The sequence below is a fragment of the Heptranchias perlo genome, chromosome 32 (genome assembly GCF_035084215.1).
Source record: "Heptranchias perlo isolate sHepPer1 chromosome 32, sHepPer1.hap1, whole genome shotgun sequence".
Lineage (NCBI taxonomy): Eukaryota > Metazoa > Chordata > Chondrichthyes > Hexanchiformes > Hexanchidae > Heptranchias > Heptranchias perlo.
The window spans coordinates 5825855-5845436 of NC_090356.1; the positions used below are offsets into that span (position 1 = coordinate 5825855).

The following is a 19582-nucleotide window of genomic DNA, read 5'->3' on the forward strand; positions in this document are numbered from 1 at the left end:
TTTATCTGAGCAATTTTCTTCAGTCATATGTCACAGTCTGTACCCTCTGCTCCTCTAACTGTTTTACTGCTCAACCCAGCTCGCTCTGCTCCAACATTGTAGACCCATGTATCAGTCACTGCAAGATGGCAAAGTGCTCTTTGAAACTCTCTCCCTAAGCTGCTCCACTTTCCTAACTGCCTCCTTCAAAAAGGCCCTTTAAATCTTACACTTTAGAAATTGGCAGCCTAGTCGGGATTGCGGGAGAATGACCTAAATCGCCGCTCTCCCATGTATACCTGTAAAGCAATAACATCAATAATGTCAGCGTTATCACACATCCATCCAGCGAGCCATGATGAAGGCGCACACTGAGTTGGCCACTTGCATCCGTGCGCTAATGTCATGATGCAGATCAGGCCACCAATGTGCTGAATCTGACTCAGCCTGTTTAATGGACAGTGAACTGAACTTCGAAGACCAGTGGCAGTGGGGAAGACCCAGTCAAAATTGGGCCTGCTCTGCCACTGCTAGATGTCTTTGGTGTTCCAGCTGGCTGTGCAAGACCTGCAAGAGATCAGTGCACTTCGGTTGCTCTTTCACAACCTAGGCTATGGAGAGCACCAAAGATAAAAGCAGGTTTTGAGCTGAATCTCGTTGTCCCAAACTTCCCATCCCTTGCATGGTGTTCTTCTGTCCCTCTTGTAAGGTGCCCTGAGATGTGTTATACACAAGTGACAATAAAATAATGAAAGTAATTCTTATTGAAGAAAAAGTTGTAATATATGGATGAAATTTAAAGAACCAGTGACACGTGATAATCTATGTGATCATCAACAAAGTGTGCTCCACAGCATGAAGAGGACTTGTTTCTTCAATCAAGTTAGTTTGCAGTAATAAATATTGGTAATTGACCCATGCAGACCAGAAGATCTCAGGCTTGTTTCTCAGTCTGTGGTGAGTTAGTGAATCTCAGCTGGGGTGGTGGTAGGCATGTGATAATTAGCCTCAGAGTCCTGAGGCTCCAGCTCCTCATCGCTGTTCAGTACCCCTTGTTGGAGAGTGCGTGTGCGTGGACAATGGGGGAGGACAGGATCGGGCTCAGATGCGATGACCCCTCCCCCATGGTCAAGCAACCAGCGCAAACTCACTGTCTGGACTCACATATGAAACATGGTCACCTGACAGAGGTACCAGAGGACAGTCTGTGCTCATGGAACTACACCACAGCATGGGTCAGTGCCTTCAGGAAAAGGAGAAAATTGGGGCAAAGAAATATGGTTAATCCTTTATGGCAAGCTGGAAGAGGTAGGTGGCCAAATTAGACATATAGGAATTAAAATGAATTACAAAAAATTATATATTTTTTTTAACCAGTTCTGAGCCACAAAAGGTCCCTAGCATTGATGCAGTAGGAAAATCTGGTAATTCAAGCGATTAAAAAGCAGCAGTGAGTCGAAGGTCCCAAAATTTTTTGAGCGGAAGTGAGAATGGACCGTTGGCTCTGTTTACAATGGAAACATTTTGAACTTATTGCGTAAAATGAAGATATGAATATCTTAACCTATCAATGACTATTAATACCCATTGGGTGAACAGTTTTTAAAAAACGTTTAGATGCACACAATGACCTTAAAGATTCTAACCTAATTGAGATGTCAAATCGTACCTGAAGTCTGATTATGGTTCTGTTGAAAAAGGTGGCAGTGGGGGAGAACTAATCTTCTCTTACAGAGCTGGGACGAAAACTTCCTGTGTTTTGGTTTAATTATTTGAGGACTGACCTTAGTAATGACTGTTTTGTTCTCCCCACACTGCAGTTTGTGCTATAATTGTTTCTGTTGTTGGCTCTTGTTGGTACATCATTTGTTTGTTTCATTGTTCACTTCTTTCTTTTACTAAAATTGTACAGTGTTCCAAAAAATGTTCAATTAATAAAATAATCCCTGATGGTTTACTGGTAAATGCAACTACGTAATGTGGAACTGAGCCTTACAGATCAGGGAAGGGCCCAGGTATGATTCCTGATCGGTGCTAAGTTAGCTGATGTCAGCCACAGTAACATTGCAAATTGCCTCAATACTCCTTGGTTAGGGAGGAGAAAATTGGCCAGGTTTCCTGCTCCTAATTGCTATCCAGAGCATGTGCACTTTAATGTCAGGTGAGGATAGGATCAGGCTTGGCTGTGATGCCTCCAATGGTCCAATAACCTGTTGACACTCACTGTCTAGTCTCATGAATGAAAAATAGCCATTTGGACAAGGTATCAGATGGCAGGCATCTCTGTGGAACTACTGAGGAGATTCCATGCTCCTTGTGGGGAGCTGGCCTTGCGGGAAGCTTGGGTTGGACAATCAGGTCTACAGTGTTGTAGCTCTTCCCCAATTTGTGGTTCCTGCAAGTGCAGCTTCCTTGCTGGAAGCACAGGATTGTGGAATCATCCCTCATATCCCTGCCATGAGTCAAAGCTTTCAGGAGATAAGGGAAGAAAGTTGGAAGTAGTTAATGTGTTGTATTATAAATAGAGGGCAGTATGGTGGTATATGAAGCTGAAGCTCAACTGAATCCTAAGATGTGAGTGCACACCTACAATATGCTCGGATCCCAATATTCATCAAACCATCAGTGGAGACACTAAATGAGGCAGATTGCTTCTCCAAAGGGAGCGAAAATCAGGAGTTTGGGTCACAATTGTTCTTTAACTCTTGTACCATTTCTGTTTATATGGGTGGATGGAATTGAAAAGAAGGAAAGACTTGCATTTATAAAGCACCTTGCCACATTTCAAAAACATCACAAAGCACTTCACGTAATGAATTTGTTTTGGAGTGCAATGACTATTGTTACATCGGCAAATGTGGCACCCAGTAAAGCACACAGCAAATCCCACAAATAACAATGCAATGAATGATCAGTTAATCGATTTTTAGTGATGTTGGTTAAGGGAGGAATGTTTGCTAGGGCACTGGGAGAACTTCTTGTTCGCTTTTCAATAGTACCATGAATCTTTAGCATCCACCTGAATAGGCAGATGAGGTTCAATGTCGTATCCAAAGGACAGTTACTCTGACAATACAGCACTCTGTCAGCAGTGCACTGGGGAGTCAGCCCAGCTTATGTGCTGAAGCCTAGGAGTGGGGCTTGAACCCACAACCTTTGGAGTATCACACGTCTACAACAGCTTGTGGGCAGTCTGTGCACAATGCGTGTATTTATTCTGTGTTCTCCATACTATATATTCCAATGGGCCTCTAGAGGGCCTCAGTGTGTGACCATCAGATCATTCAGGGCGTACTGGGAAAATGTAACCTTTGCCAAAATGGACGTGCCCAAACCTGCCCGGAAGGTTCGTATCACCCTTGATCTGCCACCTTATCCATCTGTTCATGTCGCCCTCCAGGGACCCAGATGAATGAAACATTACTACACACCTGAGCCCAAACCAACCTCGATTGGAAACATATGAGTAAAACTAGTCAGCCTGTCAAAACTGCCTTTACAACCTCCCAACACAATGATCCAATTGTTCTTTACATCTCCAACCCACTCCAAGCTATAGAGCCAATGCAGGATTTGCCCTTAACCCTTAGATCGCAACAGTATCACACCTGCCAACTCCTCTACTTTCATTGTAAAAGAGACTTATTCAATCTCTGCATTTTCTCAAGGCATTTGTCTTTGGTTTGAAGCGTCTCATCAGATGCTTCCCACTGTTGATCAGTGTAATGTATGTAGTGATGTCATTGCATCACCTCTTAATTTTAAGTAATCTGTAAAAACATTGACTGCACTTGTCACAACGTATCCTAGTCAACAAGTTCCCTTTAGGTTCAAAATCTCCAATCACATTACCACAGTTGGTAGTACTGAGTCCGAAGATTGTGGGTTCAAGCCCCATTACAGAACCTGAGCACACAACCTAGGCTGAGACTTCAGTGCAATACTGAGGGAGCGCTGTATTGTCAGAGGTACCTTCTTACAGATAAGGCATTAAATGTGGCCCGTCTACCTTTTGAACAGAAAATAGCATTCTTCGAAGAAGAGCAGGGAGTTCTCCCCATGTCCTGACCAATAGGCTAACTGGTCAGGACATTTCAAATGCTGTTTATGGGTTCTTGCTGTGTGCAAATTGGAGTAACCGAGCCTACTCACAAAAACATTCTTATCGGATGACAAGCCTTCAAAATAAATCCACAATTATTTTTAAGTTGTGTCTGCTTCCACCTATCTCCAATGTGGTGGTCCTAAGTCCTCCATATTAGGATCAGGTGGAGCCAAGCCTGCCATATGGTCCCTACTTTCATTTTGTAGAAACCTACTAAAAACGATCACAAACTGTAATAAACAAATGACAGAGTCAGCACCTTCTCCCCGCTGGACCTGGGGAGGCATTCTTTGGGTACATCTTTCAGCTGAGCTAAGGAAAGCAGCAAAGGCTCTTCTAATATCTCTCACATACCTGGTGATAATACAAATAAAAGCTTGTTGCTTGATAAGCAATCCCTCCCTCACATTAGGCCTCCAACATCCTTCTCTCTGATAAGCTTTCTTGTCTCTTTCTATTTTGTCCATACTTTTGGGTTCACTCCTCTTCTGAACTTTTCTCTCTTGTTCCTCCTAAACTCGAAAAACAGCATCCTCCCTCTTCCTCCTCCTCCTCCCTACATACTCACTGTGTTGAAATTGCTTCATCACACCAACTCCTATTCTAACCCATTCTTTGTGGGTTGTAAGGCTGGAGGAGGTTACAGAGGTAGGGAGGGGTGAGGCCATGGAGGGATTTGAAAACAAGGATGAGAACAGGCTGGAGGGGCTGAATGGCCTACCCCTATTTCTATGTTCGGAATTTCACTGCATTGACAGATGGGGAACACATGTTCCCTTTCCCATCTAGTGCATATTGTGTCCATTCAAGACTGAACAGTAGTTTCATTAACGGGAGGTTCAATAATTGAGGATTCAACATAGTATCCTGATTTGATGATTCTCAATATAATGTGAAAGTGGAAAGTTCAGCTTTTCCCTCCTTACATTAAAGTCCACAGACAGAAACTTGTCATAGGGACAGAGAGACTTGGGAATGCTGAAAATCTGAAATAAAAATGGAAAATGTTCATCCATTGGCATCCAGAAAGGAAAAGACAGGTTAGTGTTGGGAAATTCAAGAGTAACGTCAATATTTGGCAGACACAATGACTGAGGAGTGTAAGAGATAGAATAGGGCATGAGATTTTTAAAATTTAGGGACTGACTAGGTGGACCACATCTTATGGTCTGATGCAATATTTCAGGCAGAACTCTTTCTGATGAAGGGTTTCACTTGAAATGTTAACTTGTCTTCTCCCTTTACAGATGCTGATGTACTTCTGTGTACTTCTAGTACTTTCATAGAGTATTTTTATTTAAGCCGTGGGCGCTTACAGCAGCAAGAGATAGAAACGATTTGGGGAAGATGCTGAGCTTGATGGCCGACGAGAGCTGGATTAACATAAACTGAAATCAAGTCATTAACTCTAGCAGCTTCAACCATGCAGATTAATTCAGCCTCCCTCACACGGCTGTGCTCAGTTATTCCTCAAACCCAGTGTGTCCTATAAACGCATCATGTAGTGCCGATCAATCAAAATAGTAAAGTTAAATCATAGTTTTTTTTTACAACTGCCTCAATTTCTAAAAGGGTCCTGATGGTGGGGCTCGATAGGCTTGACAACTTGGTAATTCATTAATCACCAGGTCACAGAGTTTGATTCCATGACCTTTGCCCTTAAATAATAATCCCACAAAGACATTTTGTAAAGCTACAGAGTCCTCTGTCCTGTAGGAACTGTCCCCACAGGAGCTGACAATGAGATACATATGAATTGTAGAGTTCTAAATGGCAGTGAACTGCTCTTTTTTATCCATTGTGTACTGCATGTATACAGAAGCTGACAATGAGGCACACACAAGTTGCCCAGTAATGAGAGTGAATTGTTCCCATTTACCAGACATGTACAGTACATGCTTGGGAGCCAACCCTGAGGAACCATACAGTACCAGATGTGAGCAGATTGTTCCCTTTTACTCATAGCGTACTGTACCTCTGATGTGGAAGGATTATGTAACAGTTACTTCAGATAGCCATCTGCCGCGTTCTCTTAGAATTTCACAAACATGTGCTTCCCCACAGCCGTCCATCTAGTGTCAATAACTGGAAAGCACAGTGCGTACAGGCTGGGAAAAAACAATTGGTCCAGCAGCTCAGCAGAAAATCATAAAGGGCTCCTAATTTCCAATTCCCCTTTAAGGAGGAGTCTTGAGAGCTCAATCTTGTCTTATGGGCAAGATAGTTACTTGGGAAACATTAAACAGAAGTCTCATTTGCCTGTTCAAATGGGCATTAAGGATGACGGTGCCTTTATTCGAGGAAGAGCAGGGAGTTCTCTTGGTGCCCTGGCCAACATTCCTCCCTTAACCAACATCACCAAAAAAGATTGACTAGTAATTCATCTCCCTACAATATATGATACATTGCTGGAGGAAAATGGAAGCCCCATTTGCCTTTACAACAGTCAGTGAGATGCAAAAAGTATTTCACTGTGTGAAGTACTTTGAAATGTTTTGACAATGAGCTATAACCCTATTACAAAATCAATCCTTTATTTTGAAAGAAACAAATTGCATTTACATAGCAGCTTTCATAATATCAGAACGTCCCAAAGCGCTTCACAGCCAATTAAGTACTTTAGAAGTGTAGTCACTGTTGTAATGTAGGGAAACGCGGCAGCCAAATTGCACACAGCAAGGACCCACAAATAGCAATGGGAGAACGACCAGATAATCTGTTGTAGTGATGTTGGTTGAGGAATAAATATTGGCCAGAACGCCAGGGAGAATTCCCCTGCTCTTCTTCGAATAATGCCGTGGGATCTTTTACGTCCACCTGAGAAGGCAGACAGGGCCTCAGTTTAATATGTCATCTGAAAGACGGCACCTCCGACAGTGCAGCACTGCCTCAGTACTGCACTAGTGTCAGCCTGAAGTGTGTGCTCATGACTCCGAGGCGAGAGGGCTAACAACTGAACTAAGGCTGACACACCTTAGAGACTTCAAGGACCCAACACTCTGTCTGTTTAAAACAAAGTTGATTGACTTCAATATTAAAATCCAGCCCAGTTATAGGAGTTAGTAACACCAGCATCAACAAACCCCAACTGACATAATGAACATGATTCAGTCCAGGATGTGAGTTTGATTCTACATTTCTGCAAAATTATATTTTTGTGAAAAGAACTGGAAAAAGCAACATTGAAACAAACTATGGGGGTGAAATGCAACTTGGGTGGAACGCAAAACGGACGTATCACATCTCTCGCCAGTTATATCCCCAATCCAAAATTCAGTTCCACAATGTGCAAAACTCTACAAAAACACGCTTTTCCCTATTTTCTCCCCATCTCTCATGTTGGAATACAATGCCACCCTGGCTCTTCATTACCTTACCCAAGTGACCATTCTTCATACATAAGCCTGGACAGTGAGTGTCAACTACAGGTGGCATCACAGCCAAGCCAAGTCCTGATCTCATCTGACATCCACACTGCACACTTTCCAGCGGGAGTCACTGATTGGTGATTAGGAGTGGAAATCCTGGATGAATTTTAGCCTCCCTAGCACAGAGACACTGAGGCCAACTGCAGCGCCTCCACCTCCATCCAGGCTGAGATCAACTAACTTAGCACAGACTGGGGATCAAACCTGGGGTCCTCATGGGATCAACTAACTCAGCACCAACCAGTGATCAAATCTGGGCTCTTCCTGGGATCAACTAACTCAGCACTGACCAGGGATCAAACCTGGGATCCTCGTAGTTTGCTATTTTTATCGTTATGTATTACCCCACATTTCTCAATATCAAGTTTTATTTGTAAATTATCTGTCTCATTGCTAGGTCTCTCTGCACAATATCTTTTTCCTTTCAACATCTTGCTTCCCGTACAACTTAGTTATTATCTACAAACTAATGAATGATGGGAAGGTTTTTACATCATTTCCTGCAGTTACATGGGAACCTTCCTCTATTTTGTTATTTTTCCCCTGGAATATGTGTAATGACAACATTGAGTACGCTGGAGACTTGCTATCCTATTTGCTGTGGTTTCAACAGGACACATGGCATCTGGGTCATCTTTGAACCCTCCATTTTCTCAGAAAATACTTGTTTCTAAGAAAATGGAAGTTCCAAAAATGATTTTGGAAAGACCTCAATGGGGTATAGATGAGGGGAGGCTCATCCTTCCATAGAGATCTACAGTTCCCCATCACAGCATCTAACTTCCTCTTGAATGACTCCAAAGTTTTTACCTCCACTACAGTAACCAGAAGACCAGGGTATTGGCCACTCTTTGTCAGGAAGCACTTCTTCATACACTGGCCCTGAACTTGTCTTTTATCTATTTCCAATTTTCTTTCCCTTCTTTGCAAAAGACATAAATACTTGCTTGGACACGGTTCCATAAGCATCTCTGAGACCTCCTTGTAAAAGTGGCCATTTTTCATGTGTGAACCTAGAAACTGTTTATTTGACCATGAAAGGGGACCACAACCAAACTCAATCCTGTCCTCATCCAATGCAGGTGCACACACACACGCAACTTCAAATGGGCATCCTGAATGATTATTGCCTTTCCTAGGCTACTGGAGCTGAGGACAATTATAGCAGACCAAGTTAACAGCACAGCCTTGGGGAGTGAATCGGAGATCTTGCATTCTGTGGTGGCTTTACTCAATGACATTGGCAAGCTCTGGGAATAGGCTCATTGCTTAAATACTTGGCACTAAGGAAACCAACTTGCTCTCAGAAGTGTGCTAGCCCTACTGTTTCACCTAGCCCTTCCTAAAACAAACATATATTAACACTGATAGTGCGGAATCCATTGCTCAATCAAGATCACTAATTTCCCCTTCCGTAAATTGCCCCAGCCTTCTACAGGCATATCATGGTCTAGCACTTCCATGAATGAAAAACAAACCCAGATGTGATTGACCTCGTCCTGGCTCAGGTCAGGTCACAGTTACAGCAACACAATAGATAGGGTCAAAAAGCGCATTAATACAAAAAGCATAACAACGCTAAGTTTACAAAACAGTTTGTTCACAGCAATAAATCTGCTAATTACCTGTTAATATTTATTTGAAAAAGTATGAATAGTACAAGTAAATCAGAGAGATTATTCCTTGTTTTAGAACTCAATGCTCCGTATGTGAGGCCGCTGTACTCTCACCACCAGGCACAGATGGAACATGGGGAAGGGTTTTTTTGTGCACTATGTGCAACAGATTGGCTTTAGTATTGGGGTCCATGGTACTAGGGGCTCCAGAGGGGGATCCTAAGGGGTCCATGAGGTCATCAGACTTCTCTCTGAGTCCAAGCATGTCATGTGCCATATTGTCCTAAGAATTCTGTATTTTATATATTTTTTCTGTATCTGTTGCCTTTCTGACACTAATTTCTTTTGCTGTGTACTAAAAAAAACATTTCCTTCAATGAGAGCACTGTTTTCTTCTGTGTAGCTGACACGGTTTATCTGGGAGTTAGGATAGGGGGGTCTGTCAATGTTTGCAGAGTTCTTCCACACAAAAAGGTCTAAATACATTGGTTTATGAGGAACGTGACGTCAAAATGTCCGCTTCGAGGGAAATCCTGTAGGCAGAAGATGTCCGTCGCTTTGAATCCACAGCAGTCGACCAAAACTCGTTTGACGAAAAACTCACGATCCATCGGCGTAACACATTCAACTGTCGTTACCGTCACCCTGACGGTGTTTGGCACACCATGGCTGAGTGCCCGGGTGCCCTTCCCTGCCATTGCAGTGTTGATGTGGTCCTTATGCAAATTTAGGGGCGGAGCTAGCACACGAAACGACCAATCACAGCAAAGTCCGCACTTTGCGAGCGCATGAGGTCGCAGCCAGCGTTCCAATCCGCTCAGATCCAAATAAGCCCGAATAGGAACACACTTGATCTTAGCCAAAAGGCCGGTTTATGAGGAACGTGTTTATGTTCTTCTTAGAAAATGCACTTTAAAACCTACCTCTTCAATAGTGCCTTTGTCCCACTCCCCTAGTCCCACTCCTTTATTAATCCGGTCTGACCCCAACCATGAAAAGATTTGGGATGTTTTGCTATGTTAAAGCACTAAGTGGATGTAAGTTATTATCAATTCAGGTTCCAGAGGACAGCGTGTTAATTGTATCCATGTGATTTATATCAATTAGTGTTAATTGTATTCAGGTGGTGAGTTTCAATTGGGCCTCTCTTGTAGTCATATAAGAGAGCTTATCTAGGGTGTGATGTGTGTAACGTGGAGCTCTGTGAATAAAGGCTTGGAAGCAACTGAAGACCAGGCTCATATATTCTATCCTTCACCACCGGGTTATCCAGTTTATAACACAGTGGCCCAAAGCACATGTCCTCAGATTCTGCACTGATAATTGGTTCCCTCTAACAGTCAATGACGGACCAATCATGCCACTAGTAGGAAGCCTGCCTTTTAAATGCGTAGACTGCTAGATCTAAAGTGAGTGTTGACACCTTCCAGTCTTGCACTGACAGATGAAGTGTCCTTTCCAGTATCACTCTGATAAAACATAGCCTCTGTTATCACACACTTTGTGGTAGCACATTTACCCTTTGGATAGGAGTTGGTTTGCCTCCAGTGCAACTAGTGGAAGGTACACTTTCTTCCAATCTATAGGTCCGATTTTAACTCCCCGCGCCCGATGAGAATGGATTGTGCGGGGGGGGGGGGGGGGGGGGGCGGGAGTTGAAATATCAGCAGTGTGGCACTCACCTAGTCCACGCTGTGCCTTGCACCATTTTAACAGGCATATTTTGGGCAGGTGAGGGCTCATTGAAATGCAAAAGTAACAGTCTGATCATGCAATTCAGAACCCAATGATATTTTAATGCACAGACACGTGTTCGATGCCTGGGTGCCATCCTTGCCAGGGAAACCTGGTGCCACGTAAGAGCGGGCCCTGGCCCAGGCCCAGAAGAGGGCCGAGAAGGTAAGCTCCCCCTGTCTCCACAAGGAAGCCTTGGGCCTGGCCTGCCCCAGGCTGCTCCCTTCCCCAACTGTGATCACATCCGCACCCCCCCCCCCCCCACCCACTCAGCTGTATAAATACAAGCTATTGTGACTGTTTCTTGCTTTTCTCCTTTCTCACCGAGTAAGGTTGAGATACAAGACTAAAGTATATTCTGCAGAGAAAAGAGTAACTCAAGGGTATTGCAAAAAAGGATTAAGTACAACCTCTGTTCAATCTTTGTGACAGCTCTTTAGGTAATCGCCAGCCAAAATATATAACCCAATGTTTATCACTATTTTGTCAATAACAAACTGACTTAAACACAATGAGGTTCCAATCTCAACTGCACTGCTGCGAGGGGGAGGAGCGAGAGCAGTAGGGATATAAAGCAGAAGCCATGCATCTCTGCTTGGGAAAGGGCCAACTGTATGGGGAGTATCCACCTGGACTCTCATGCACCTCCAAGTGATTAAACCACAAGCACCGTCAGCAGCATGGGAACAAGCAAACGGGACAATTGAATGGGAAGTCTTCACCTAGCCCTTTCGCATGCCTCACAAGTGGCATTGGCAGCGTGAGAACAAGTTTATCTACTCGACCTTCTCAGCCACTGCAAAATATTTGCCTGAAAGGACCTTTGAGGAGAAGAAATGGTAACAAAAAGAGGGTGTACACCCTTATAAGAGGGTATGTACTATAAACAACCTAGAACACTCCAATGACTAGCTACCACCACACTATAACACTGTCTGGCATGCATTCTCTATTACAACATTTGCTATTTAAGGAACCATAAAACTGTCTGGGGGTAATTTTAACTTTGGGTGATAGTGTAAAACCAGCAATATCGATTCAGCCGCCCGTTACACATTGCTCCCGATTTTCATTTCCATTGACTTCAATAAAGATGTAAAATAGGCAGCTGAATCGATATCGCCCGTTTTACACTATCACCCAAAGTCAAAATTACTTTCTCTCTCTATTAACATGGTGTTTTATAGCTCCCTCACTAATGCAGAATGAAATAAACATCCTCCCAATACAACATACCTTCTTCCTACAATATAACATGGTTAGTTCTATGGCACTCTTTCCAATAGAAAAGACATGAATATTCATTAATGTGTACCATTGTGACCTCTGATGTAACAACATACAGGAAACATAGAATGAGAGAAAGCTCTTTGGCCCACCAAGCCGAATTCTTCCGCAGATCACATACCATATACCCTGTCATGAACTTCACCCAACTTAACAACTATCTGAAAAATTCTAATAGGCTTTTAAAAAAAATTATTATGGGAAGTGACAAAGTTCACCCAGATAATTTGCTCAGTATGATAAAAGGTTCGGATACCAGGGGGCACAAGGTAAATATGAAGACATTAGCAGTAAGAAGGGATGTCAGGGGAACCTTTACCTCCAGTGAGTAATACAATTGGGTAAGACTACAGAAGGTCAATGAAGGGAGCAGTACAAATAGGTCTTATAAGTCTTATTCTTCAACCCATTTATACAGGGTATAATTAAATGTGTTCCTGGAGAAGGAAGGGTTAGGTGATAGGGCAGGAATGTGGGTAGGTGGAGTTTGTCTATCAAAGAGTAACAGGCTTGTTGGTCTTTTACCATGCAAATAAATTTTCTTATGTTCTACAAAGATTGTCCCTGTCATCCAAAAGGTAATGAAGCACAACTCAAGAATCTCTCACAAATCCAACAGCTTATATTACTCAAAAGCAAAATATTGCAGATGCTGGAAATCTGAAATGCAAACAGAAAATACTGGAAACACTCAACAGGTCAGGCAGCATCTGTGGAGAGAGAAACAGAGTTAATGTTTCAGGTCGATGACCTTTCTCTAATGGTTTCCAGTTCTGATGAAAGGTCATCGACCCGAAACGTTAGCTTATATTACTCGTCTTTGGCCAAGCTATGTTGTTTACAGTTCTCTGTCTATAATAACCTCTCTGTAACAGATATGATGCTGCAGCACACTTCCTACACAGAGCTGAAGCCAGTATTGTAGAGAGGGCTCCTGTAACATGCTAAACCTCGGCTGAAATTCTATTGAGGTTTGGTGCTGACTGCAACAAGATGGAGTGGCTGCCTCTGTAATTAGATACTGTTGCCGGTTGAATAAGCAGCTGGGAGGAGCACAAGCTTCATGAGTGTACTCACCTCCTGCGTTACACTACAATAATCTCACCCCCCCGGAGGTCCACAGGTTATTAACTCAGTCTCTCCTTGCTGCGTAGCAGGATGGATTAACACAGAGATATGGCCATGTAATACGAAGTCCTGGAGCTAGATTGCAGGCTGTAAGTCTCTCATTCCGTCTCCATTTACAACTTGTATTGAGAGCCTCTGCTTAACGCACAATTAATACTTTCAATACCTTTCAAAGAGGCCTCTCATTGTCACACTCATGAGGAAGGCCCAACCTCTCTGAGACAGTCCCTGCAGCAATGAGATGAGTGCAGAATACTCAATGGCACTCTTTACATGAAGGTCTCAGAGGCTTAAGTGTTGTTGACTGTTTTTCATACTTTAACATCCAGTGACATGCTTATATTGTGGAAGCAATTCCATAGTATTAGTAAATAATAATACTTGTACATTAAAGCATCTCTTTGCACAATGAATTACTTCTGGCTGTTGTTATACAAGCAAGTTTATAATGCATTACCTCACAATTCTCCAGACTGAACTCCATTTGCCACTTTTCTGCCCATCTGACCAGTCCATTGATATCTTCCTGCAGTCTACAGCTTTCCTCCTCACTATCAACCACACAGCCTATCTTTGTGTCATCCGCAAATTTCTTAATCATGCCCCCTATGTTTAAGTCCAAATCGTTAATGTATATCACAAAAAGTATAGGACCTAGTACTGATCCCTGCGGCACCCCACTGGAAACAGCCTTCCAGTCACAAAAACACCCATTGACCATTACCCTTTGCTTCCTGCCACTGAGCCAATTTCAGGTCCAATTTGCCACATTCCCTTGGATCCCATGGGCCTTTACTTTTTTGACCAATCTGCCATGTGGGACCTTGTCAAAAGCCTTGCTAAAATCCATGTAGACTACATCAATTGCGTTACCCTTATTGTTCCTCCTTGTCACCTCCTCGAAAAATTCAATCAAGTTAGTCAGGCACGACCTCCCCTTAACAAATCTGTGCTGACTGTCCTTGATTAGTCCGTGCCTTTCTAAGTGACAGTTTATCCTGTCCCTCAGAATTGATTCCAATAATTTGCCCACTACTGAGGTTAGGCTGACTGGCTTGTAATTACTCGGTCTATCCTTTGCTCCCTTTTTAAACAACAGTACAACGTTAGCAGTCCTCCAATCCTCCGGCACTATGCCTGTATCCAGTGAAGTTTGGAAAATGATTGTTAAAGCCTCCGCTATTTCCTCCCTGGTTTCTCTGGGATACATTTCATCTGGCCCTGGTGATTTATCCATTTTCAAAGATGCTAATTCCCTTAATACTTCCTCTCTCACTATGTTTATCCCATCCAATATTTCACACTCCTCCTCCTTAACTTCAATCCCTATACCATCCCTCTCCTTTGTGAAAACAGATGCAAAGTATTCATTAATAACCATACCCACATCTTCCGCCTCCACACATAGTTTACCTTTTTGGTCTCTGACAGGCTCTCATCCGGCAGGAAAGCCGCAGAGGGTTCCTTGCTTAGGCCGGAGTTAAAATTGCTGTCGGGGCCCAAAGACATCATCAGACCCCGATCTGCATATTTAAGAAGGACCCTGTCCGCTTTGGGCGGGCAACTTAGCCACCCGTCCAGAAATGCAAGTAAAAATTGGAAATGGCGGGACACCCGGTGGATTTTAACTGATTACCCGCCCGATTTCCTCTGGGCAGGTATGTTTAACAGCCACCCCATAAACTATGGGGAGGTCAACAACAGCATTTAAACGATAATATTGTCCTGAGCGACGCAGCAGCTGTTTGTCCTCAATCCCTTCCCTGATTAATTACCAGATCAGATAATCCGGCCTGGTTATTACAAATTGCCTGTCTCTCGTATCATCCAACAACCAATAGGGTGAGAAACTTCCATTTTGTGAAGGCAGTCCACAGTCAGACAATTGGGACAGTTTCAATTAACCCCTCGATCCCCACTCCCTGCCCCAACTCCAGGGTAAGTCAGGTCATAAAATTTTTACACGCACTTGACTTCCACTGAATCCGGCTGTTGTTCCAGGTACAGACAATTTAAATGGGCTGGGTAAGCACTAGGCAGGACCATTGCCTCGGAATTAGTGCTCGTTCCGAACTGGGGGTAGGAAGTTGTGCGCTGCTACAGGCCTTAACAACATATAATAGTATCAATTCCAAGTCATATTTATGTCAAACAGCAGCCAAATGGTCTCCAATCCTGCTGCACCCATAACTTGGAAAATGTATTTGCGTGAGGTGCCAGGAAGTTTCTCCCTGGAAATTTTGGATCCTCCAATCTGAAGGGGCACTGCTGCAACCTCTAGATCTGAAGGGACAGCTAAACAACCACTAAGTATCAGTTTGGCTCAGTTGGTTGCACTGTCGCCCGTGACATGTTGTGGGGTTCAAAGCTCACTGCGGAATTGAGCACACAATCTAGGTTGACATTACAGTGCAGCATTGAGGAGGTGCTGCACTGTCAGAGGTGCTGTCTTTTGAATGAGATGTTAAAGGGATGCCCTACCAGCCTGCTCAGGTGGATGTGAAAGATTCCACAGCACCAATTCAAGAAGAGTAAAGGAGTTCTCCTGGTGTTATTGCCAACAATCCTCCCTTAACTAACACCACCAAAAACAGCTTATTCACTCATAGAATCTTATAGCACAGAAGGAGACCATTCGGCCAATCATGCCTTTACCGGCTCTTTGAAATAGCTATCCAATTAGTCCCACTTCCTTGCTCTTTCCCCATACTGCAAATTTTTACTTTTCAAGTATATATCCAATTCCCTTTTGAAAGTTACTATTTGGATCTGCTTCCACCGCCCTTTTAGGCAGTGTGTTCCAAATCATAACAACTCACTGCGTAAAAAAAATTCTATTTATCACCCCTCTGGTTCTTTTGCCAATTATCCTAATTCTGTGCCCTCTGGTTACCGACCCAATTGCCATTATTTAGTCTATCAAAATCCTTCATAATTTTGAACACCTCTACTGATTCGCCCCTTAACCTTCCCTGCTCTAAGGAGAACAATCCCAGCTTCTCCAGTCTCTCCACATAACTGCAGTCCCATATCCCTGGCATAATTCTGGTAAACAAATTGGCTATTGAATCTGCCTACATAACAGTGGTTACTCTTTTTAAAAAAAGCAATCCATTGATCGTGTTGCACTTTGGGATGTCCTGAGGACATGAAAGGTGAAAGGACATTCTTTCCTTCTAGTGCCCAGTTACCACTGGTCTTCATTCCAGGCGACCACCAGCAAAAAACGACGCAGGAGGTGTTATCATGTCATCGCCTTGTCACTTGCGTGGCATTTAAACGCTACTGCCTGTTCTAGGCAGGAACTTCCTGCTTCCTTCCATACTGTTGCAGAAAATGTACATCACAGACAAACAACCCTGCCGATGCAGGTCTTTACTCCTGTTTCTTACTCTTAATGCCTCAGAACTGGCACACATGGGAGGGGCAATTTTAACTCCCACTGCCCAGCAGAAACTGGGTTAATATCAAGCAGTTCTACTTGCTGCTGCATTCCCAACCCGCAGCAGGTTTAACCCGACTGTTTTTGCCAGCGATCCCCCTCACTCAGGCGGAAGCCTCCTTACGATACACCACCTGGGGTCTAAGGCGCACATAGAACCCTGATGGCATTTTATCAGCATACTGAGCAGGGCGCCCCGCTTAGTAAAACCTGTCGGGGAAGAAGCAGATGCCCTAATAGGTAAGTTTTAAACTTATCTCTGTGGGGTGAGGTGGAGCAGAAGTGCTCTTTCAGGCTCCACGAGGAAAGTTTGCGTGACTGCTGCCCCGCGATTCCCCCTTCCCACTTCCGAAACCCTGCCAAACCCCCTCTTGCGACTTACCTGAATGGCGGCGGGCAGCCACTGGGCCGCCCGATCTTCACCTGCCTGTAGCTGGCCAACTGCCTCTCCCCACCCGTTTCGGACAGGCAACTGGCAGGCGGGATGTAAGCAAGACTCGACTGTTAATATTGGCCGGGCCGTACATAGAAACTCCCAGGGCAGGCAGCCCGTTCCTCTCGCCGGCTTCCTGCCCGGGAGTTAAAATTTCCCCTTCTGTGTTAGGCAGAGAAAATTCAGCCCCATTAACTGCAATATAATCAGAGACAGAGAAGGAAACCAAAGTTCTAATATTTTAACAGTTAGGGTTCAGGGCTGCTGAAGTCCTAGCCTAGACAACCACATGGCGTGTTTCGTACCCTTCTCTAAACTGAAAAAAAGACAGCTCTCCCAGCAGTGGTCACCGAAGACAATTTTAAAATTGTTAAAATACTGTCAAGCTACATATATACAGTAAAGATTCTCATGTCTGAATCAGGACAGATCTTTGATCTGTATATACCCTCATGCACGCCCTTGTGACTGTCCCTGGAGCACTGCTGGTACAGGCCCTGGAAGGAGCTTCCTTTCTAGCTGCAAGTTTCAGTGATTATAGGATCCCAAGAAAAATGAAAAACCATGAAAACAATGGTACTTTCCCCTCCAAAAGAGAAATGGGAGGCATAGGGTTAAAAACTCACCTGATACTTAGAGAAATCCACCACCGCACAGGAAGCTTACATTAAGTAAAGTTCACTGCATTGATTCCTGGGATAAGAGGATTGTCCTATGAGGAGAGATTGAGTAGAATGGGCCTATACTCTCTGGAGTTTAGAAAAATGAGAGGTGATCTCATTGAAACATATAAGATTCCGAGACGGATTGACAGGGTAGATGCTGAGAGGCTGTTTCTCCTGGTTGGAGAGTCTAGAAATAGGGGGCATAATCTCAGGATAAGTGGTCGGCCATTTAGGAATAAGATGAGGAGAAATTTCTTCACTCAAGAGGGTTGTGAATCTTTGGAATTCTCTACCCCAAAGGGCTGTGGATGCACAATTGTTGATGATCTTCCAGGCTGAGATTGATAGATTTTTGGGCTCTAAGGGAATCAAGGGATATGGGGATCGGGTGGGAAAGTGGAGTTGAGGTCGACGATCAGCCATGATCTTATTGAATGGCGGAGCAGGCAGGGGCCATATGGCCTACTCCTGCTTCTATTTCTTATGTTCTTATGTTGATGGACTGTGTAGGTACTACATGCACTGGACAGTGCATTTACTGTACATACTGGATTGTGTAGGTGCTACACATACTGGACAGTGCAGTTACTGTACATACTGGACAGTAGTTACTGTACATACTGGACAGTGTAGTTACTGTACATAATGGACTGTGTAGGTAGCACACACACTGAACCGTGTAAGTACTACACATACTGGACAGTGCAGTTATTGTATCTACTGGACTGTTCAGGTACTACATGTATTGGACTATGAATGTGCCTCATGTACTGCACAGTGTAGGTACTACACACTGTATGCACTGCATGCAATGGATTATCTAGCTGTTCTAGGTACAGGAGTGGGGTCAGGCTGGAATTCTGGCCAGGAATTGCGTTTGGCTACAGATTTATTATAACTCTTGATTGTACCAGATATGGATCTGGTATCTCGACCGACACCAGACCAGAAATCAGAAATGGGTATGCCACAACACATCTCAGAAAAACTGTTTGACTTATACCCTATATTCAGGATTTAAGTTCAAGTCCACTGTTCACAGAACTGAACTGATGCCCAAAGCCACTGCTCATTGTCCTACTTGTCACAACATGTGTAACTCCTGTGATATGGGAGTCGACCTGCAGTTGCACCTGAGATAAATTGGACAAATTCAGATAAATCTGTATCACAAGCTGAGCGCAGACCGTGATGTTAAATCACAAGTTATTCACCTGCAATTTCCTGAGATATGCTCCCTGGAATGTCACTCCTCACTGGGAGCAACAGATTGCAAATTGCATCTTTAATGTGAAGACCCTGCCCCTACTCCGGATGCCATTTGCTCATTGACTTTCTCTAGTCCTGCATAATGCCTGATAGCTTGTTCTTGCAAGGAGTCCAGCTTTATACTTGGTAATGGTGAATAGCGGGGCAACCATTAATCACTTTCATTGCAATAATGTTTTTTCCAATGCAATGGCAGCTTTCAATGTGATATTGCTCCACTGAGAATTTGGCAAACATCTGACAATCTTCAAACTTTTAAAACTCAAACTTGGTGTCACCTAATCACTTCTTAACTTGTAACCTTGTTTTTTCTTCTGCAGTTTTCAACTTTGGTGCTGTATTAAATAACAGGCCTCATCCCACTACAACGAAAAAAAGGTTTGTTGCACACTTTCCAATAAAGGTGGTGCCTGTTTAAGAGAGCGATTTACGCACTCTGAGTGACCGCTTGGCAAAATGGTTCAAATTCCTTCCTTTACCTGGCTAGCATTTTGTG

The 19582-nt window shown here is 43.6% G+C and overlaps 1 protein-coding gene across 2 annotated transcripts in view; it reads right to left on the reverse strand.

Moving 5' to 3' along the window:
- Positions 1-19582, reverse strand: part of tp73 (tumor protein p73) — a 158923-nt gene that overhangs the window by 102926 nt on the left and 36415 nt on the right. Inside the window, exon 1 of one of the 2 annotated variants that reach the window (XM_067970248.1) lies at positions 17102-17220. The exons of the other annotated variant lie outside the window; for it this stretch is intronic. The gene's annotated coding sequence lies outside the window, so the exon portion shown is untranslated. Of the gene's footprint in view, positions 1-17101; positions 17221-19582 lie in introns of those variants that run through there. 2 annotated transcript variants of the gene reach the window in all.